Source organism: Stenella coeruleoalba, assembly GCF_951394435.1.
Source record: "Stenella coeruleoalba genome assembly, chromosome: 3".
Taxonomy (NCBI): Eukaryota; Metazoa; Chordata; class Mammalia; order Artiodactyla; family Delphinidae; genus Stenella; species Stenella coeruleoalba.
The window spans coordinates 119,893,737-119,916,639 of NC_137148.1; the positions used below are offsets into that span (position 1 = coordinate 119,893,737).

Genomic DNA, 22,903 nt, shown 5'->3' on the forward strand with positions numbered 1-22,903 from the left:
ATAAGAGAACTGTAGGTTAATACGCAAAAAATGTTAATTATCCCCAAATAATAGGCATTAGCAAACCAGGATTCCGTGGAGATGGATTGCTCCTGCACACCAAAGAAACTCATGAAATCATTCCCCCTTCTATGCTCCAAGATAAAAAATTAAGTGGCAGATCCCTTTTATTTAGGAGTGTGCTGTTTTTTCCCTTGATAACTATCATAGGTAAGTCGTACTGCATCAAGTCACTGCTTAAACAGGCTGTTTCTGAACCATTTAACCTGTTACTACAGAATGAAACATACCATCAACAGGCACCAAAACAAAGAATGAATAAATAAAAAACCAGAATCGTCCTCCACTTACCTGCAGAAGGTACCTGGATTTTATTCAGTGACAGTTTCAGTCGATTGTACCTTCACCTTGATTGTGACATCTAGATCACCATATTCCTAGTTGTTGGTCATGGGGCTCGTTATACTTGTAAGTGCTCTAGTTTAATACCTATAAGTATGAGGAATATAATGTAAGAACGTCAGGATTGAAGTACTGCTCAGACCCATTCCCTAGCTAGTGGCTCCAATTAACAGTAAATTTTAAATCAGAGACAGTCAAGCTTTAAGGGGGTCATCAGAATCACCTGGATTGTTTACTAAAACCCAGTCTGAGTTTCTGATTTAGGAGATCTGGGGTGGAGTCTGGGAATTTGCATTTCCAACAAGTTCCCAGGTGATACTGATGTTGTTGGCCTGGGGCCACACTTTGAGAACTAAAGTATTAAACTGATAAACACCTAATTGAAGTCCCTCCATATACCTGGAAATACAGAGTGGATTTTTGCCCTTAAAGAGCCAGAGATGTCACCCAAACCATTGTACTTTCATGTTAGTGTTTGTCATATCAACATTTAAAATCTTTTAAAATATTTTGTATAAAATAAAAATTTGAATAAAATGCTAGTATTAACAGTAATCTGTAAGAGTTCACAATATAAAATTTTAAAACAAGGGAAACTAATGATTTAATACCTTTTAAATACACATATTTATGAGAGTAAAAATCAAGTAAATAAATTATACAAATATGAACATTAAACAGTAAAATAAATTATACAAATATGAAATTATACAAATATGAACATTATACAAATATGAACATTCTTTTTTTCCTTTTTTGCTGGAAAATAAAACTAGGGATACATTTATTTAAAATCTTCACCTTCTTTTCTCACATCAAAAAAATAACAAGTGACCACTCTTTCCCATATCCTAGCATCAAAAATTTCTTGGAAGTTTTACCAGAATAATAATGCATCTTCCTTAGAATCTTTTTTCAGCCGCATTACCTTCAGGAAAAATCTCGGTTCCTCGTTGGCCTGGTGTCCTCAGCTTGTCCTTGGGAAGCTCAGCAATTTGCCAGTCATCCTCAGTTGAAGTAACAGGACTGCTGAGATCATCAACTTCTATCGGGTCTCTTCCATCTCCTCCTGATTCTGGCTAGTTCCCAGCAGGCAGTGGACATGTTGATCCCCAATGGTCAACAAACTCTAAACGTTGTGACTATGCGCTGTAAGGCCCCCGAGAGATAGTCTATCTGGAGTCAAATTCAGCTGTAGCCGCGTTCTGTTTGGCTGGTACAGTGCATGCGGAGACCCGCACCGGCAAGCCCTCAGGAGAAGCTTGTCCACCGCAGCGCACTTCCTGCTGACTTGCTTCTGACCGCCCGTTTACATGACTTGCCTGGTCGCACGAGATGGCTGAAATGGAAACACCTGAACAAACGGGAAAACCATGGCTTGAATAAATTAAGCAACTTCCCTAGAGGCGCCGTGGTAGCCTGTGCCACTTGCTCAGAATGACAACTCAAGGCTCAAGGTCACTTCCTTATGCTTTGCTGCGCCCCCCCACTTCTGGGGTTTCTGTGGTGTCAACAATAGAACTTAGACAAGAACTTGACCAGCACTGTTTACTGATCCTGCTGAGCCGTCCTTAAGGACACAAATATCAGTCATCAATCCTCCTATCAGGTGTGCCATATAGGCCTGATCAACATGGTCCCTTCCTCAACTTGGTCCCTTCCTCAACTTGGTCCCTTCCTCAACTTGGTACCTTCCTCTGGAGTGTTTTGAAACAGGTTGAGACTCCACTTTCCATTTATAGGTTTGTGGAGGAGGAAAATATTATGTAAATCACTGCAGTGTAAAGAAATAACCTCAGCACTGGCCTTGGAGTCAGAGACAGAAAAGGTATAGGTTTTCACAAAGGCATTCTTTAAAAACAAAACAAAAAAGAAATAGGACTTAAAATGTCCATGGCACAGTCTGGGTTGGAAAACATGAAAGTCAGGGGAGATAAAGTTTCTCCTTGGCTCTTCCTACTTTGGCTGCCTGAGCTATTCTCCCCATTCTTTTTGTCATCATTGCACAGAGAGCATTCACCTGTTCCAATTTGACCTTCTTGTTCTCTTAACTGGCAAGGCAGGGACAGAGGCAGAAGAACCAAAGGCAGTGATTCTCAAAATTAAGCATATATAGCAATCACCTGGGGAACTGTTGCAGCTGTAGCCTCTTTGACCTTAGCTTCAGAGATTTCTAGTGGGCCTGCAATCTGCATAGTTCACCAGCACCCACAGGTGTTTTTGATGTTGGTGGTACTTGAGTACACTTGCAGAAAACCCATTTGCTTTACAACAGTCCTCAAACTTTACTGTACCCACAAATCTCTGTTAAAATGCAGAGTCTGCTTAAGTAGATCTGGGGTGTGGTCTGAGAATCTGTATTTCTCTTAAGCTCTTGGGGGATGCTGGTCCAGGAGCTGCTCTTTGAGTAGCAAGGGTTTAGGGCTCTGACACAACAATGAGTCATACTGCCTGGGTTCAAAACTCAGCTCTGCACTTGACTAACTGTGGGTCTGGAAAAGTTACTTAAGCTCTCTGTGCCTCAGTTCTGTCATCCTCGAATGGACCACACTGTTGGTAGTCACTGCTTATGACTGTAGTGAGGTTTCAATGAGATAATAAATGTAAAGCTACTAGTTTATAGGGAGGCCTAACAAACGTTAGCCATTATTGTCATTTTGGGATATTATGCTTTGAGTTTTGCTTGACATATACATTCGTCAGTAAGGGGACTTACAGAATTGCAAACTGGTGGCTTGGCTGGGTCACTTGAATTCCAAGCCCCTCTCTCCCAGCCCCTCTTCCTTACGTTCCCCACAAGGAGCACATCCTGAACATGCCCAGGTGGCCATTCCTTCCTCTGAAACCAGAGGTTTCTGGAGAATAGCTAATTAACTGGCAATCTTTGTTGGAGGAGGAGATAAAGAGATAGTACCAAGTTTTCGAGCTGTGCCCAGGCTAACAGATTACAACCTCCTTAAAGAGGTACCACATCTTCCTGGAAAACCAAACTCCAGAATTTTCCACTTAATGCATCTTTTGCAATCACAGGCTCGCAAGAACTCAGTTCTCTTCTGCCACCTCCAGGGGCATTTTCCCTCAGAAATCACTAAAAATGACTCAGTTCCAGGTCGGCCAGCTGAGAGAAATCCAGACAGTAGCTCATTGGCCACCACAAGTAAGGGTGGTGAACAAGGGACCAAGTTCACTTCTTGGTTCTACTTCCTTGCATAATGTTGAGACCACGTGTCTGCCTCCTTCAGCCTCAGTCTGTAGGAGAGTGACTGCGATGCTTAAACCACAGCCAAGCTGAGTCTTATCTCTTCATTTTAATTGATGATTCTTGCACCTCAGTCTGCTGAAGCATCTTCCGGGAACAATTTTAAAGCTTGTAGATACCCAGACCACACTTCTCCAGATGCTGATTCAGTAGGACTGAAATGAGCACTGATGTTTGTGTTTTTACACTGACACACCAGGTAATTCTGAAACAGGTGGTCCATTCTCTGAGAAATAAAGCGTTTTAAGAGTAAGGAGTGATGCTTAGATATGGTGCTGGCTTAAGAGGAACAGCTGCCTGAACCTTGGTTAGTGTGAAGTGATCTAACTGTGGTCTTCTGAATGACCCCACAGAAGCTACCGTTCACTGAGTGGGCAGGGACCAAGTGTTAACTATTCCTGTTTATTATCCTTTACACCACCTTGTTATTACGACTCTTATCCTCACAGAGTAGAATAAAGTCATGACTCAGAGAGTTTAAGAACCTCGCCCGAAGTTTTACCATGAGTTAGTGTCCAAAGTGGACCCTATCCCATGTCTTTTGGACCCTGAGTCAGTCTTTTCTATTATGCTGAGCGTCTCACACTTTAGCATACATTAGAATCCCCTGGAGGGCCTGTTAAAACAGATTGTTGGGCCCCATCCCCCGAATTTCTGATTCAGTATGTCCGGGGTGGGACCTGAGAATCTGCATTTCTATCAAGCTCCCAGCTGCTGCTGCTGATGGTGGACTTTGAGAACTACGGCACTAGAGTCAGCTGTGGGGTCTTTTTCTAGAAGTCTGATGCTGTGTGTCTTGAGCAGTCCTAGCTACTCACCCAGGATAATTCAGAAAAGCTTTCCTTTTTCTTCCCCTGTTGCTCAGCCAATAAGTACATGACAAGGGGCCAATAAAGTCACTGTTAAGCCAGTCCTTAGGGACTTCAGGTGTTACTTCTGGGGGGCGTGAAGGTGTAATATGTCATCCTCTCCCCTCAAGCAGAAAGAACAATGGTCCCTTTGTGGTGGGTCTTTCCTAAGAATTCTTCTGCTCTTTTATTTCTTGCTTGAAAAATGCTCAACTGTGCTTCTATTCTAACTAAGCAATGGTCAGTGAAATGCCATCCTAACCACTTCTGTCCCACCTGGTACTAAGGAAATCATCCAGTCCCTGCACCTCCTTCCTCTCTCAGTTTGGTGATGGAATGCCAACTGGGGTCTGGATAGGCCTTCCCTTTCTGTTGATGGCCATGTGGTTCTCTTCCTGGGACTTCTGGGGTTCACTCACCCCCAAGGCCTTCACCCTAACCAAGAGCACAGACGTCTTTGTAAGGAGGGTACATTTCGTCTGCAGGACCTGTTGTTCTTCCCCAGGAATTGCATGTATGGCTTGCTAAGCTATCCCTCCCCCAAGGTGAGGGAATACCAGGCAGGGTCAAGCAAGCAGGATGACCCTGTGAAGTTTCTAAAGGGTGCGATGGCGATTCTCTTGGGACACCTAAGTTGGCAAGCTCAGAGTCAAACGTCTCCAGCGACTCTGTCTGTTCTCTCCCGCTGCTTTGTGCACATTGTACAGATCTCTGACCCCAGCAATAAAGCCACATCTCTGAGGTCCCTTCTTTTGTAGGATTCAAACTGCAGTTTGATTTGATGTACCTCATAACAGCAGTTCAACTGGACCTCTGGATGACTCCCCTCCAACTCAAGCGTCTATCAGCCTGGCTCCTGCTTGGGCAATGACTGGTGGAGTACAAGACCTGGGTGCCAGACCCCCTGTGCCACTGACCAAAGCACTGTGACTTGACCGCTCTGAAGTCAGCATTTCCAATTGTCAACAGAGATATTTCTACCTACGGCCCTCTATGGAATGGGTTGAGAGGATGGAATGGGATTTTTTCCCCCAAGTGCTTGGAATGTTTAGACCCTCAGAAAATATAAGTAGGGCTTCCGGGAAGATGGCGGAAGAGTAAGACGCGGAGATCACCTTCCTCCCCACAGATACACCAGAAATACATCTACACGTGGAACAACTCCTACAGAACACTTACTGAACGCTGGCAGAAGACCTCAGACCTCCCAAAAGGCAAGAAATTCCCCACGTAGCTGGGGAGGGCCAAAGAAAAAAGAATAAACAGAGACAAAAGAAAAGGGACAGGACCTGCACCAGTGGGAGGGAGCTGTGAAGGAGGAAAGCTTTCCACACACTAGGAAGCCCCTTCGCGGGCGGAGACTGTGGGTGGCGGAGGGGGAAGTTTCAGAGCTGCGGTGGAGAGCGCAGCCACAGGGGTGCGGAGGGCAAAGCGGAGAGATTCCCGCACAGAGGATCAGGGCCGACCAGCACTCACCAGCCCGAGAGGCTTGTCTGCTCACCCGCCGGGGCGGGCGGGGCTGGGAGCTGAGGCTCGGGCTTCGGTCGGAGCGCAGGGAGAGGATTGGGGGTTAGTGCGCCACGGCTAGCCGGGAGGGAGTCCGGGGAAAAGTCTGGACCTGCCGAAGAGGCAAGAGACTTTTTCTTACCGCTTTGTTTCCTGGTGCGCCAGGAGAGGGGATTGAAAGCGCTGCTTAAAGGAGCTCCAGAGATGGGTGCAAGCCGCGGCTAAAAGCGCGGAGCCCAGAGACGGGCATGAGACGCTAAGGCTGCTGCCACCGCCACCAAGAAGTCTGTGTGTGAGCACAGGTCACTATCCACACCCCCCTTCCGGGGAGCCTGTGCAGTCCGTCACTGTCAGGGTCCCAGAATCCAGGGTCAACTCCTCCAGGAGAACGCACGGCGCGCCTCAAGCTGATGCAACGTCACGCCGGCCTCTGCCGCCGCAGGCCCGCCCCGCACTCCGAGCACCTCCCTCCACCCCGGCCTGAGTGAGCCAGAGACTCCGAATCAGCGGCTCCTTTAACCCCGTCCTGTCTGAGCGAAGAACAGACGCCCTCCGGCAACCTACACGCTGAGGCAGGGCCAAATCCAAAGCTGAGCCCCTGGGGGCTGTGAGAACAAAGAAGAGAAAGGGAAATCTCTCCCAGCAGCCTCCGAAGCAGCGGATTAAAGCTCCACAATCAACTTGATGTACCCTGCATCTGTGGAATACATGAATAGCCAACGAATCATCCCAAATTGAGGAGGTGGACTTTGAGAGCAAGATTTTATGATTTTTTCCCCTTTTCCTCTTTTTGTGAGTGTGTATGTGTATGCTTCTGTGTGAGATTTTGTCTGTATAGCTTTGCTTCCACCATTTGTCCTAGGGTTCTATCTGTCCGTTTTTTTGTTTTTTTTTTTTCTAATTTTTTTTTCTTTTTTTACTCTTAATAATTATTTTTTATTTTAATAACTTTATTATATTTTATCTTACTTTATTTTATTTTACTTTATCTCCTTTCTTTTTCTCCTTCCTTCCCTCCTTCCTTCCTCCCTCCCTCCTTTCTTTCTTTCATTCTCTCTTTCTACTTCTACTAATTCTTTCTTTCTACTTTTTCTCCCTTTTATTCTGAGTCGTGTGGATGAAAGGCTCTTGGTGCTCCTGCCAGGAGTCAGTGCTGTGCCTCTGAGGAGGGAGAGCCAATTTCAGGACACTGGTCCACAAGAGACCTCCCAGCTCCACATAATATCAAACGGCGAAAATCTCCCAGAGATCTCCATCTCAACACCAGCACCCAGCTTCACTCAACGCCCAGCAAGATACAGTGCCTGACACCCTATGCCAAACAACTAGCAAGACAGGAACACAACCCGACCCATTAGCAGAGAGGCTGCCTAAAATCATAGTAAGTCCACAGACACCCCAAAACACACCACCAGACATGGACCTGCCCACCAGAAAGACAAGATCCAGCGTCATCCACCAGAACACAGGCACTAGTCCCTTCCACCAGGAAGCCTACACAACCCACTGAACCAACCTTAGCCACTGGGGACAGACACCAAACACAACGGGAACTACGAACTGCCAGCCTGCAAAAAGGAGACCCGAAACACAGTAAGATAAGCAAAATGAGAAGACAGAAAAACACACAGCAGATGAAGGAGCAAGATAAAAACCCACCAGACCTAAGAAATGAAGAGGAAATAGGAAATCTACCTGAAAAAGAATTCAGAATAATGATAGTAAAGATAAGCCAAAATCTTGGAAATAGAATAGAGAAAATGCAAGAAACATTTAACAAGGACCTGGAAGAACTAAAGATGAAACAAACAATGATGAACAACACAATAAATGAAATTAAAAATATTCTAGATGGGATCAATAGCAGAATAACTGAGGCAGAAGAACAGATAACTGACCTGGAAGATAAAATAGTGGAAATAACTACTGCAGAGCAGAATAAAGAGAAAAGAATGAAAAGAACTGAGGACAGTCTCACAGACCTCTGGGACAACATCAAACGCACCAACATTCGAATTATAGAGGTTCCAGAAGAAGAAGAGAAAAATAAAGGAACTGAGAAAATATTTGAAGAGATTATAGTTGAAAACTTCCCTAATATGGGAAAGGAAATAGTTAATCAAGTCCAGGAAGCACAGAGACTCCCATACAGGATAAATCCAAGGAGAAATACGCCAAGACACATATTAATCACACTGTCAAAAATTAAATACAAAGAAAACATATTAAAAGCAGCAAGGGAAAACCAAATAACACACAAGGGAATCCCCATAAGGTTAACAGCTGATCTTTCAGCAGAAACTCTGCAAGCCAGAAGGGACTGGCAGGACATATTTAAAGTGATGAAGGAGAAAAACCTGCAACCAAGATTACTCTACCCAGCAAGAATCTGATTCAGATTTGATGGAGAAATTAAAACCTTTACAGACAAGCAAAAGCTGAGAGAGTTCAGCACCACCAAACCAGCTATACAACAACTGCTAAAGGAACTTCTCTAGGCACGAAACACAGGAGAAGGAAAAGACCTACAATAACGAACCCAAAACAATTAAGAAAATGGGAACAGGAACATACATATTGATAATTACCTTAAATGTAAATGGATTAAATACTCCCACTAAAAGACACAGATTAGCTGAATGGATACAAAAACATGACCCATGTATTTGCTGTCTAAAAGAGACCCACTTCAGACCTAGAGACACATACAGACTGAAAGTGAGAGGATGGAAAAAGATATTTCATGCAAATAGAAAGCAAAAGAAAGCTGGAGTAGCAATTCTCATATCAGAAAAAATAGACTTTAAAATAAAGACTATTAGAAGAGACAAAGAAGGACACTACATAATGATCAAGGGATCGATCCAAGAAGAAGATATAACAACTGTAAATATTTATGCACCCAACATAGGAGCACCTCAACACATAAGGCAAATACTAACAGCCATAAAAGGGGAAATCGACAGTAACACATTCATAGTAGGGGACTTTTAACACCCCACTTTCACCAATGGACAGATCATCCAAAATGAAAATAAATAAGGAGACACAAGCTTTAAATGATACATTAAACAAGATGGACTTAATTGATATTTATAGGACATTCCATCCAAAAACAACAGAATACACATTTTTCTCAAGTGCCCATGGAACATTCTCCAGGATAGATCATATCTTGGGTCACAAATCAAGCCTTGGTAAATTTAAGAAAATTGAAATTGTATCAAGTATCTTTTCCAACCACAATGCTATGACACTAGATATCAATTACAGGAAAAGATCTGTAAAAACTACAAACACATGGAGGCTAAACAATACACTACTTAATAACGAAGTGATCACTGAAGAAATCAAAGAGGAAATCAAAAAATACCTAGAAACAAATGACAATGAGACATGACAACCCAAAATCTATGGGATGCTGCAAAAGCAGTTCTAAGAGGGAAGTTTATAGCAATACAATCCTGCTTTACGAAACAGGAAACATCTCAAATAAACAACCTAACCTTGCACCTAAAGCAATTAGAGAAAGAAGAACAAAAAACCCCTTAAGTTAGCAGAAGGAAAGAAATCATAAAAATCAGATCAGAAATAAATGAAAAAGAAATGAAGGAAATGATAGCAAACATTAATAAAACTAAAAGCTGGTTCTTTGAGAAGATAAACAAAATTGATAAACCATTAGCCAGATTCATCAAGTAAAAAAGGGAGAAGACTCAAATCAATAGAATTAGAAATGAAAAAGGAAAAGTAACAACTGACACTGCAGAAATACAAAAGATCATGAGAGATTACTACAAGCAACTCTATGCCAATAAAATGGACAACCTGGAAGAAATGGACAAATTCTTAGAAATGCACAACCTACCAAGACTGAATCAGGAAGAAACAGAAAATATGAACAGACCAATCACAAGCACTAAAGTTGAAACTGTGATTAAAAATCTTCCAACAAACAAAAGCCCAGGACCAGATGGCTTCACAGGGGAATTCTATCAAACATTTAGAGAAGAGCTAACACCTATCCTTCTCAAACTCTTCCAAAATATAGCACAGGCAGGAACACTCCCAAACTCATTCCACGAGGCCACCATCACCCTGATACCAAAACCAGACAAGGATGTCACAAAGAAAGAAAACTACAGGCCAATATCACTGATGAACATAGATGCAAAAATCCTCAACAAAATACTAGCAAACAGAATCCAACAGCACATTAAATGGATCATACACCATGATCAAGTGGGGTTTATTCCAGGAATGCAAGGATTCTTCAATATACGCAAATCAATCAACGAGATACACCATATTAACAAACTGAAGGAGAAAAACCATATGATCATCTCAATAGATGCAGAGAAAGCTTTCGACAAAATTCAACACCCATTTATGATAAAAAAAACCCTGCAGAAAGTAGGCATAGAGGGAATTTTCCTCACCATAATAAAGGCCATATATAACAAACCCACAGCCAACATCGTCCTCAATGGTGAAAAACTGAAAGCATTTCCACTAAGATCAGGAAAAAGACAAGGTTGCCCACTCTCACCACTCTTATTCAACATAGTTTTGGAAGTTTTAGCCACAGCAATCAGGGAAGAAAAGGAAATAAAAGGAATCCAAATTGGAAAAGAAGAAGTAAAGCTGTCACTGTTTGCAGATGACATGATACTATACATAGAGAATCCTAAAGATGCTACCACAAAACTACTAGAGCTAATCAATGAATTTGGTAAAGTAGCAGGATACAAGATTAATGCACAGAAATCTCTGGCATTCCTATACGCTAATGATGAAAAATCTGAAAGTGAAATCAAGAAAACACTCCCATTTACCATTGCAACAAAAAGAATAAACTATCTCGGAATAAACCTACCTAAGGAGACAAAACACCTGTATGCAGAAAATTATAAGACACTGATGAAAGAAATTAAAGATGATACAAATAGATAGAGAGATATACCATGTTCTTGGATTGGAAGAATCAACATTGTGAAAATGACTCTACTACCCAAAGCAATGTACAGATTCAATGCAAACCCTATCAAACTACCACTGGCATTTTTCACAGAACTAGAACAAAAATTTTCACAATTTGTATGGAAACACAAAAGACCCCGAATAGCCAAAGCAATCTTGAGAATGAAAAACGGAGCTGGAGGAATCAGACTCCCTGACTTCAGACTATACTACAAAGTTACAGTAATCAAGACAGTATGGTACTGGCACAAAAACAGAAATATAGATCAATGGAACAGGATAGAAAGCCCAGAGATAAACCCATGAACATATGGTCACCTTATCTTTGATAAAGGAGGCAGGAATGTACAGTGGAGAAAGGACAGCCTCTTCAATAAGTAGTGCTGGGAAAACTGGACAGGTACATGTAAAAGTATGAGATTAGATCACCCTCTAACACCATACACAAAAATAAGCCCAAAATGGATTAAAGACCTAAATGTAAGGCCAGAAACTATCAAACTCTTAGAGGAAAACATAGGCAGAACACTCTATGACATAAATCACAGCAAGATCCTTTTTGACCCCCCTCCTAGAGAAATGGAAATAAAAACAAAAATAAACACATGGGACCTAATGAAACTTAAAAGCTTTTGCATAGCAAAGGAAACCATAAACAAGACCAAAAGACAACCCTCAGAATGGGAGAAAATATTTGCAATTGAAGCAACTGACAAAGGATAAATCTCCAAAATTTATAAGCAGCTCATGCAGCTCAATAACAAAAAACAAACAACCCAATCCAAAAATGGGCAGAAGACCTAAACAGACATTTCTCCAAAGAAGATATACAGACTGCCAACAAACACATGAAAGAATGCTCAACATCATTAATCATTAGAGAAATGCAAATCAAAACTACAATGACATATCGTCTCACACCAATCAGAATGGCCATTATCAAAAAATCTAGAAACAGTAAATGCTGGAGAGGGTGTGGAGAAAAGGGAATCCTCTTGCACTGTTGGTGGGAATGTAAATTGATACAGCCACTGTGGAGAACAGTATGGAGGTTCCTTAAAAAACTACAAATAGAACTACCGTATGACCCAGCAATCCCACTACTGGGCATATACCCTGAGAAAACCATAATTCAAAAAGAGTCATGTACCAAAATGTTCATTGCAGCTCTATTTACAATAGCCCGGAGATGGAAACAACCTAAGTGTCCAACATCGGATGAATGGATAAAGAAAATGTGGCACATGTATACAATGGAATATTACTCAGCCATAAAAAGAAATGAAATTGAGCTATTTGTAATGAGGTGGATAGACCTAGAGTCTGTCATACTGAGTGAAGTAAGTCAGAAAGAGAAAGACAAATACCGTATGCTAACACATATATATGGAATTTAAGGGAAAAAATGTCATGAAGAACCTAGGGGTAAGACAGGAATAAAGACACAGACCTACTAGAGAATGAACTTGAGGATATGGGGAGGGGGAAGGGTAAGCTGTGACAAAGCGAGAGAGAGGCATGGACATACATACACTATCAAATGTAAGGCAGGTATCTAGTGGGAAGCAGCCACATAGCACAGGGAGATCAGCTCGGTGCTTTGTGACCACCTGGAGGGGTGGGATAGAGAGGGAGGGAGACGCAAGAGCGAAGAGATATGGGAACATATGTATAACTGATTCACTTTGTTATGTAGCAGAAACTAACACACCATTGTAAAGCAATTATACTGCAATAAAGATGTAAAAAAATATTTTGATGGAATAAAAAGGCAAATCTGATATTTCAAGGACAAAAAAAAAAAAGAAAATATAAGTAGAATCTGAGCCCCACAAGGCACCTAAGTCCAATGCTCTAATCTTTTTCTCTGCGCAAAAACAACATGTGAAATGATCACAAAGTCTGACCTGGGATTCAGCAAAGTTCAGAGGGCACATCGGTGGAGGCAGTTCAGGCTGTAGGCTAATAACTGCCACGAGTCCAAGTCCTTGTTTGCCATGCATTAGTGGTGTGACCTGGAGAGGGTGACTCACGGTCTTCGATTTTCAGGTTTGTTTTTTATTGTTACAGGGTTGTAAACATGAAATAATTGTGTATGAAACTTTTAGTAAATACATATTAAACACTCAATAGATGGTAGTTATTTTTACTGTGAGCTATTTTCATATGTATTTATATTTCATATATCTCATGTATGTATAATTACATTTTGCATGTAATTTCAGGGAGTTCATGGATTTCTTTGAAGCCTATCTATGCATACATGGACACTTGGGGCCATACAATTATATATGATATAAAGTGTATGATGTTATTGATTCACCATCCAGTGAGTTGGGCTTTGCAGTACATATTTTTCCTGTATTCTCCGATGATGGGTGTATGGACTTTCAAATGTACTTCTGTGACCAACTGAATGTGAAACCCTGATGTAGCCCATAAGCCCTCTGAATCTTGCAAATCTGGTCAAAATCAGCCTGGACTCCAGTTACATGGCCTGTGATGGGACAGAACTTCTCCTGTGAGTCCTTATGGTGTCACTCTCACCTTTCTCTCTGGTTCCGCTCTGGTCTCTGCTGGCCCCTTGCATACTGTTTCTGTTGTGCTCTGTGACATCCCATACATAGAACTCAGCCCCTTTACTGATTTTTCACGAGAAATCTACATTGAATACTTTGGGACTCTGGTGAAGGTTCACATTGTGAAGCCTGACTTTTCACCATATTAGTCGCTCCCTTCCACCTCCCCTCCTCCTCTCTGGTGCATCAAAAGCACTTTTCCCTTTGCCTCATTCATATGTAGTCCTCAGCCGTATCTAGGCTTGTTAAGGTATCACTTCTATTCCACCCATTCATCAAGAATGGCTTTTACAAACTAATACCGTTTCTTTCCTGAGAGAAATTTGGTGAAAAAGTTTTCTCCCTTTTTTTTTTTTTTTTTTTTTTTTTTTGCGGTACGCGGGCCTCTCACTGTCGTGGCCTCTCCCGTTGCAGAGCACAGGTTCCGGACGCGCAGGCTCAGAGGCCATGGCTCACGGGCCCAGCCACTCCGCGGCATGTGGAATCTTCCCAGACCGGGGCACGAACCCGTGTCCCCTGCATCGGCAGGTGGACTCTCAACCACTGCGCCACCAGGGAAGCCCTCTCCCTCCTATTCTATGTCATTTGTTACTGGGCTGTCTTATTCTATGTTCCTAGTGCCTGGGAAGTACCCATCACAGAACAAGATGTTTACCCATTGGATGAGAGAAAGAGGGAGAGAGGGAGGAAGGGAGAAAGCAAGGAAAAGGCAGAAGAGGAAAGAAATCCCCAGACTTGTCCTGGACCCACATCATGATTCCATTAGCCAGCTGAGAGACCACTGTCTAAGGTAGTTGTCCCCCTGCTTATTACTGCTGAGTAGGTTTTTGCCCTCTGTTTCTTTTTCATTCCCAGTATCTCGGTGATTTTTTCTCAAGTCAATTTCTAGCCCACCCAATAGAGTTACATGGTAGTTCTTCCATTTTTCCCCCCATAAAGCAAGAGAAGTTCACAAATCACTTCATAATCTCCTCGTAGGTAATTAGTCAACTCAGGGGGCATCCTCAAGAAGCCAGAAGCATGTTGGCTTTCATTTTCCTTTCTGAGATTCTCTCTCCCCTATTAACTTCACCTTTCCTTAGCCAGGGCAAAAATTAATTTATGGGCGTCATTTGTCCCTCCAAAAGTTTTTTTTTTTTTTTTTTGAATAGTCATCTCCCTGTAAATTGTAATCCTCCTGGTGTAGCTTTTCCCTTTTCAGAAAGAATATACCTGGGATTGAGTCTGCTTTAATTCAGAACTGAAACAGAAATGTGGAGATCTTTATTTCTTTGGAAGGCCTCCTTGTGGAATTCTGGGGGAGATTAGGGTTGATCCTTACAGACAGGGTTATCCCATTTCATATTGGGGGTGGCCCAGATTGAGGAAGGGCTGTGAATTAAACAGAGAAAAAGGAAGGCGAGGCTAGAAGAAGCCACAGCAACTTCCTGTTTTTTAGGACGACGGAACTTGATCTCAGCTTCACACAATTAAACTCCCTGCTTCAGCCCCAGGTGGCACAGGAAAACGGAAGGTGGGTCTTTCCCTCGTGAAGCTGGATTGACTTATTCAGAGAGGTAAGCCTGAATTGAGTGACCAGATGGTTAGCCTGTAATTTAATCACATATACAAGATTTACATCTGCACCCAGTTTGTGTGGTGTGGTGTGGCAGCAGGAGAGACAGTGACTTCTCATTTCTGTATATCAAGTACTTGGGCCAATGCATACTGCAAGTCAGAACGATTCTTGCAGTTGATTTGAACTGGTTAACTGGTTGCTTGAACATATATGGGGCTGAGGATATCACAGGAGCTCACTAAAGTAAAGAGGAAAGGCTGCCCCCCAAGGTTGAAATATTTGGAAGAGAGTCCTCCAAATCTCTGGAAGATATTGGCGGGAAGACTCCTGGTTTAGTTTCTATTTATATCAAGCTCTACACCAGATGACAAAGGTTAAGTGGAAAGAAAATTCAGTCCTTGACTTCATAGTCTGGATGGATATTCAGAGAGGTAAATGGATAATTAAAAATACATGATAAAATAATACGAATTTCCAGCTGTTGACGAATTAAGGAAAGTTTTCTTAGTGGACTAGCATTAAAATTACACTTGTAGGGCTTCCCTGGTGGCGCAGTGGTTGAGAGTCTACCTGCCGATGCAGGGAACACAGGTTCGTGCCCCGGTCCGGGAAGATCCCACATGCCGCAGAGCGGCTGGGCCCGTGAGCCATGGCCGCTGAGCCTGCACGTCTGGAGCCTGTGCTCCGCAACGGGAGAGGCCACAACAGTGAGAGGCCCGCGTACCGCAAAAAAAAAAAAAAAAAAAAATTACACTTGTAAATGTAAACTTGAAAAACACTTGTGAGATAATGTTATATTGAAAAGCAAGATAATCATTGTATGTATATATGAAAAAAACTGTATTTTAAAAAATGTCACTCTTCTAATGAAAACCCTTCAATATTTTCCCACTACCTTCAGGACGAAACTGAACTCCAGGCTGAAGTCCATAAGGCTGGCTGTTACCTGTCCTTGCCGGCTACATCTCCTAAACACTCTCCTTCCGTTTTTCTTCCACCACCTCTCCCCACATCAGACCCACTGCAAACTTCTACAGAGCCCTGAGAAACAACTCTGTCTCCCCATTAACATTGTTTCAGGGTAAATATGGAACAATGCTGCACCGAAGAGTCAAATTGTATTTGTATTTTCTCCAATTGTATAAATAATAAAGTCTTCAGGCTTTTTCATTACTTTACCCTGCCTTTGCCTCCTTCATTTACACCACTCTTGATCTAAAACATCCTTAAACTGGAAAATTTTGAGACTAAGTACTTGAAAGAAAATTTATCTTCCTTTTTTTCTTGAGCTTTGTTCTATAATGATATGTCTGTCTACAGCTTACATCCAGGTAGAATTAGAAACAGACATGGGTTTTCTCCTTGACTGGCTTCGAGATCAAAGACAAATGGACAAGCTCTGAGGACTGGAATGAAGTTTGCACACATTTTAATCCACACTCTGCATCGTGAAGCCTTTTGCACAGACAGGTGTGAATGTGGTGAGGGGAACCATACTACAAACAGTAAAGAGAGCAGTGAGGTGATTACTGATCGAGTTGCTAAAAAACAGACGTACTTTAAGCTCTAGATGCCACACCAGCTCTCCAGACCCTCTGTGAGCTATAACATGAAAGCATCACCAAGGAACATGCCTCCTACGCCTTTCCTGATCACTTGAACCCCTAAACCATGCTGCATGAGCAGAGTTGACACTTGACCCATCACACTCCTGAACTTCCTAAAGTAACCCTGGAAAAGAATGGTTATACTACTGTCATTTTTTTTTTTTAAGATTTTTTGATGTGGACCATTTTTAAAGTCTTTATTGAATTTGTTACATTATTGCTTCTGTTTTATGTTTTTGTTCCTTGGCCCCAAGGCGTGTGGGATCTTAGCTCCCTGACCAGGGATCGAACCCTCACCCCCTGCATTGGAAGGCGAAGTCTTAACCACTGGACAGCCAGGTAAGTACCACTACTGTCATTTTTAACATCAGGAATTCAGTCAAACCACAATGTCCAGTCAGTGATGAATCTAGAATGTGAGTCAGGGATGCTGATGTCCTCATCTTTCTGACACTAGCACCAAGCAAAGTATTCAACCTGAAAGAGGTTAATCACTCAGCAAGTCAGCTATATGATTCCCTTTTCAGAAGGAATTTGCTGGAGTTTGGAAAGGAGCCTACTTTGATTCACAATAGAAATGTTAATATGGTGTTCTTTATTTCTTTGGAAGCCCTCTTCATAAGATTCTAGGAGAGATTAGCGTTGATCCTTACAGACTGAATGTCAGTGTGGTACCAGCTAATGGGGTCACCCAAATGGCACTGCAGTGTAACAATAGGAAGACAGTCATACTTTCCCGGATTCCTCTCTGAGAGTCAGGAGCCCACTGTATATATTTGGATGAATATTCTAATGAGCCAGTTGAGGATGGAGCGGGTGGGACTCTAAAGGGACATGGGCAGTCACATGATATAATCACCAAATGGCCTTCTAAAAAGTTGGTCCCATTTCTCTGCAGGGCCTCACTTTTTCAGTAGGGAGAGGGCAAGTTTGGGGGCTGGAGTTAAATAGCTCAGAATGTCAGTGGAGAGGTTGAGTGCTGCCACCAAGGTCTTTTTCCCTGCCCAGTCTCTGAGCAGTTTTCCACCTCTCTGATAAGTAAGTGTGGAACAACTATTTGAAGGCTATTTAAGTGTACGCTAGTGATCAGTTCTTCTGTGGCACCCACATGGGTCTCGATGCCATCATGGATCTGGACCGTGATAAGGGGTGCCCTACAAGTGTGCCAGCCAGGTGCAAGCAGTGCTTCCCATGCCACTGAAGGAACTACGCTCATTAACTCACCCCTTTAGAGGGAGGGCAATCAATGAAAAGTTTGAGTTAGAAGAGCCTGGAAGAATTCGGTTTAGGATTTTCAAGTTCCCACCAACAGGAACTGGTTGAGGGGTGTGAGGGGAAGGAAGGGAGAGAGAGGAGAAACCACATTCTCAGAGAATACTGCGAATGTCTTAATAAATAGATAAGAATCTTGTTCACTTGGCATTTTCAGTATTAGAACACAAATAGGACCAAAGCAGGGCCTGACAACTGCACGTTCTTCCCTATCAAGAGAAGAGAGATTCTACAAAGCCATGCACCCTCAGACTTCATGATCGGTGTAGGAAAGCACTGAGACTGAGTTGGACAGTGTCACAGAGGAGACTATAAATGATTAAGCTGGTAAACAACAGAGGAGAATCGATTTTCCCTCCAGTGCCCTCTACAGTATTGTTTATCTCCAAAATGTCAGAGCTATTTTAATAATAGCCCACTGTCTTATGAATTCCTACTCATGCTTCAAAACCCACTTAGATACCTACATTACTAGCCAAGAAAGTGTTCCCTAATCTCTCCCTGCTTACAAAATTAGTCTACCTTTTCTGCATGCAGGTATTGTTACTCTTACCGCGGTGAACTGTCATGTGTTCATTTACATGTCCTCTACTGGACAGGAGCTACTGGAGTCCAGCCATTGGCTTCAGTTATCTCTGGGTCCTTGTTTTAACCCGGAGTTTGGCTCACTGTAGTGAAGGAAGACACCTGATAAGTACAGTATTTATTCTGCAACTTTTGCTGGCCATGAATAAATATTCAGGTTTTCTTTCTGGATGCAGGTCACGGCTTAGTTACTCTAATCTAATTAAATTATTTCGTGGGTGAGATCATTGAAATTAAATAATTCTCCCAAGGTTGTAGGACTTGTTAAATGGCCCAGCCATTTTATTAGCAAGTTTGTGACAAACTTACTGAGTGATAAAAACTGACCTGCACTGATATTAGGCTATTTATAGTTTTTAATTATCCCATTTACTATGAATAGTCATATATTACATGATAAAATAGTTGTGCATTTGACTATTGCGTACTGCCTCTTTCTAAAGTATGAAATTTCAAAATTATACATTATATCTTGCCCCAGGGATTTCAGATAAGATACTATGAACTTGTACAGTATGATTTCATCAAAAGAACCTGTATCATGTAGTAAGTGTCTTTATATTGTTAGTGTTTATTTCAGCAAAGCAACATCAATCATGTTAAATTGGTGTTAGACATCTGACTTGTGTTGTTTGTGTTATTTGGGTTGCATTTATTTGTCGATGTATTTTGGGTTTAAACGTATTGGAAGCTATATACATTTACTATTAATGTCTAATTTTATGTTTATAATATTTAGGGATATATTTAGGATTATATTTTATAACAAAAGTAATCTAAGTCAATAAAAAAAATAAGAAAATCAAGGGAAAAATTACATAGCTAAAATTAACTTTAAAACTGCCTTACATAGCCCTGAGGGACAGCATAAATGCTTTTGTGTATGCTCATATTCATATATATGTATATGTAAATAAATAATGTGTGCTGTAAAAGAACGATAGCATTGTATACATTCAGATTAGTCTTCCTCTTCTGTTGACAACCCTACTTCTTTTCCTCTTTTGCCAAAGGCATATCAAGTCCACCCAAGTTAAATAGATTCTAGTGGGTTACTATGAGGCCGTCAGCTGGGAAACCCTGTCTATATCTACAGTCACAGAAATGACTGATTCTTTCACTCAGCTAGTCCTCTGGCTGAGCCCACTCCCACCTCTCCAGTGACCACATGTATACAGAGGTTCTGGAGAAACTACTACAATCAGCCAGTTGATTTGGAACCACAGAAGTAGAGCCACAAATCAGAACACTTGCGCACTCACTCACAGCCAGAAGGAGGGAAATCTAGCCACAAATCAGAACACTTGCGCACTCACTCACAGCCAGAAGGAGGGAAATCTAACAACATCTGTGGGATAGTTTAGGATGGTAGTTGTATATAGGGCCCAGACAGATAAAATAAATAGGTGAGATAGGCAGACTCTAAGAAAGAAAACAATGCGAGATGAGGAATGGCAAACTGAAGCTATTTTCAGTCTCAGTGTGAAAATAGGCAAGGCTGGGACGATGGTAGGGAAATAGGCAGTAATGGGAATTTGTACTTCAATACCAGCTAATTGTTGCCACATTTGGGACTGTAGGCCCAGTGTTGCCATAGCTTTTGTTTTTAATCTTTTTTCTCAAGGGGAAAAAAAAGAAGACCAGAGTTTTATGTGAATTCTCCTGCCTTTCCATATTGGCAGATAATTCAATGAAAAAAACAGCATAGATCAAATCAAATACACATGTGGGCCAGATTCGGTCCTTGGACCATCACTTTGCATCCTGTGACTTAGAATCTGACGGCAGTTATTAGCATCCTGAACAAACTTGTCCCACATGGCCCCCTATTCCTAACCCTGGATGAAAGGAGACAGAAACTCTTCTCCTGTGGTAAATCATTTTATTTTCATCCGAGGTGATAGCTTTGGCTGTGGCCCAAGCACTCACTTCTGGAAACCAGAAATCTCTTCCTGCCCTTGTTAATGTTTTTGGCTAGTTGCATTAGAAATTAAACTGGATTGGAGCAAATGTAAATGGATACTCAAGGACCAATTTTAGGGCCTTATAAAACTCCTCCTTTCAAAGTGAATCCTCAACTGAAAATCATCCTCTTTCCATTCCCTTTACCTCGACTTCCCAGAGTTTATATAAGGTGCTGAATGTTCAACACTGCATATTTCACTGGGCCAACAGAACCTGTGAAATCAGTCTGTTCAGTTAACAAATGACAAATACTTGATGACGGAATGTTTTCCCTCATTTCCTTGAGAGCAAAACTGTTTGGCAACATGTTTGCAAAGTTGTTAAAGAAGAGAGTTTTCACATTTGAACCCTCGCTTGTGTTCTGTTCTTTTCTTCTTGCAAAAAATATGCCTTGCTTGCCAGTAATGTACTGGGGGCTATTTTACAAACTGGGGATACAGCAGAGACTGAAACAAAGCCCCTAAATTCCTGTAAGTACAAATCAAATATGCAATAATACATTTCATGCCATGTCTAATACATATATTCAAAGCAGAAGTATAAAATATGTATTATATAGAACCAAATCTAAAATCACAGACTACCCTCTTCTCAAAGGATAGAAGAAACAGTGGTAGCCATCCTGGGAAGAAGAGGAAATAAAGCATAGAGAAGGAAAGAAAAGACAATGAAAAAAGGATAATAGTGAAGATAGTGAAATTAAGACACATACAAAAGCAGGTGATCAGCTAGGAAAGAGTCTTGGGACTTCATTTATGTATCTCTGGTTCTCAGCTTTGTATTTCATGAATTAAAAATTGGTTAAAAGAAATGGCTACTTTTGTGAAGTTGAGGCTGTGGTTCACTGTAGCTGCATTAGTAACTGTATTTCCTAGGCAGAGTTTAAAGAAAATCCCTGTTGGAATAAATAAGTCAGTAAAAATGTCCAAATAATAATCACAGTTTAATTTTAAGAGGCAATAGGACAGAAAACAAGCCAGTACTGATATAAACAAATATTAAAGATGGTGCCTGCTTATCGAAATAGCTCAAGCGAAGAAACTTGACAAACCTGGGTTCTAATGTGTTTTGAGTAACTCTTGATCTGCTTGACTTTACCTTTTATATTATATTTTTTTCTGAATAAAACTCTTGGAAAAAATATCAGTAGATTAGCTGAGATCATCCAAGCAAAATTGTTTTACAAGTCAAGTTTCCCTATCAGCTGGTTTCCCCAAGGCAGATTGTAGCATTTGTATCAATAGACGTCAAATTAAACACTTCCTGTGTATTTCTGGAGGCAAAGCAGGAAACTGTCAAAAGCCAATGAGCTAGGAAACCTTATTTTTTAAGAATTGAGAAACATTTCCCCCAGCTTATAAATACATAGATTTGACCATGGATTTTATTAGTCCCCTAAAACGCTGTCTGCTAACAAGGAGAAATAAATGTTAAAAAACAAACCTTTATCAAGTGTAAGAATTTTTGTTTTTCTGTTTATACATATAATCAAATGAACAGAAACTGGAGGAATTATCCAGATAATCTTATAATATTCACAAATCAATTTCAATTTATAAGTAATTGAGAATGGAGTGCTTTGTATTGTTGGCACAATGCAGGTAATACATCTTTCTTTTTCATTTCATATGTGTGGACCTACTTTATAGATCCTAGAAAAAATAGAATAGGCTTGGGATTCAGGAGAAATGATGACTTCTGAAAATTAAGAAATGGCTTCCTAGTGGTCAGTCATTCAGTGAAATATTTACTGGACACTTACTCTAGGCGGGTACTATACTCTCAATACTAAGATAACATTGATGAATAAAATGGGCATGGTCCTGCCCTCATCAAGCTCATAACCTATGGGGGAGATAGACAGCAAATGGGACAGGACAGCACAAAGTGTGATGAGGATTGTGAAGGAGAAGTTCAGCTATAAGGGAAGAGACACATTCCTGAAGTCAGGGCTATCTGCTTGAAGGAAGTAGCATTTCTGCTGAGACCTGGAGGTTCCATAGAACCTCCAGGAATGAAGGGAGAAGGGAAGAAGGGAGGGACGGAGTGACGCCATCCTGGATGTTCTAGCCCAGCTCTAAGCTGACTACAGCGCGTGAGAGAATCAAAGCAAGAAAGACACAAAAACCATAAAGCCAAGGAAGCCCATGGAATCACGAGCAATAAGGTGGTTGTTCTTGTAAGCTGCTAAATTGGGGGCGTTTATTATGCAGCAAAATAAATAAACAAAACACGCTGCCTTCCCTTTCGTAAAGAAGAGTGATCTTTCTTTGTGGATTGTGGAGCCGGATGTTGAAGCCTAACCAGGAAACTCAGTCCGTCAGTGTACGTGCCTCCCAGAC

The 22,903-nt window shown here is 41.5% G+C and overlaps 1 protein-coding gene across 10 annotated transcripts in view; it reads right to left on the minus strand.

Moving 5' to 3' along the window:
- Positions 1 to 22,903, minus strand: part of NR3C1 (nuclear receptor subfamily 3 group C member 1) — an 807,313-nt gene that overhangs the window by 469,298 nt on the left and 315,112 nt on the right. For 9 of the 10 annotated variants that reach the window (XM_079916194.1, XM_079916195.1, XM_079916193.1 and 6 more), the window contains 2 exons: positions 1,331 to 1,756; positions 352 to 489 (listed from right to left, as the gene is read on the minus strand). The gene's annotated coding sequence lies outside the window, so the exon portion shown is untranslated. Of the gene's footprint in view, positions 1 to 351; positions 490 to 1,330; positions 1,757 to 6,157; positions 6,577 to 22,903 lie in introns of those variants that run through there. The other variant, XM_079916200.1, reaches the window with a different exon arrangement.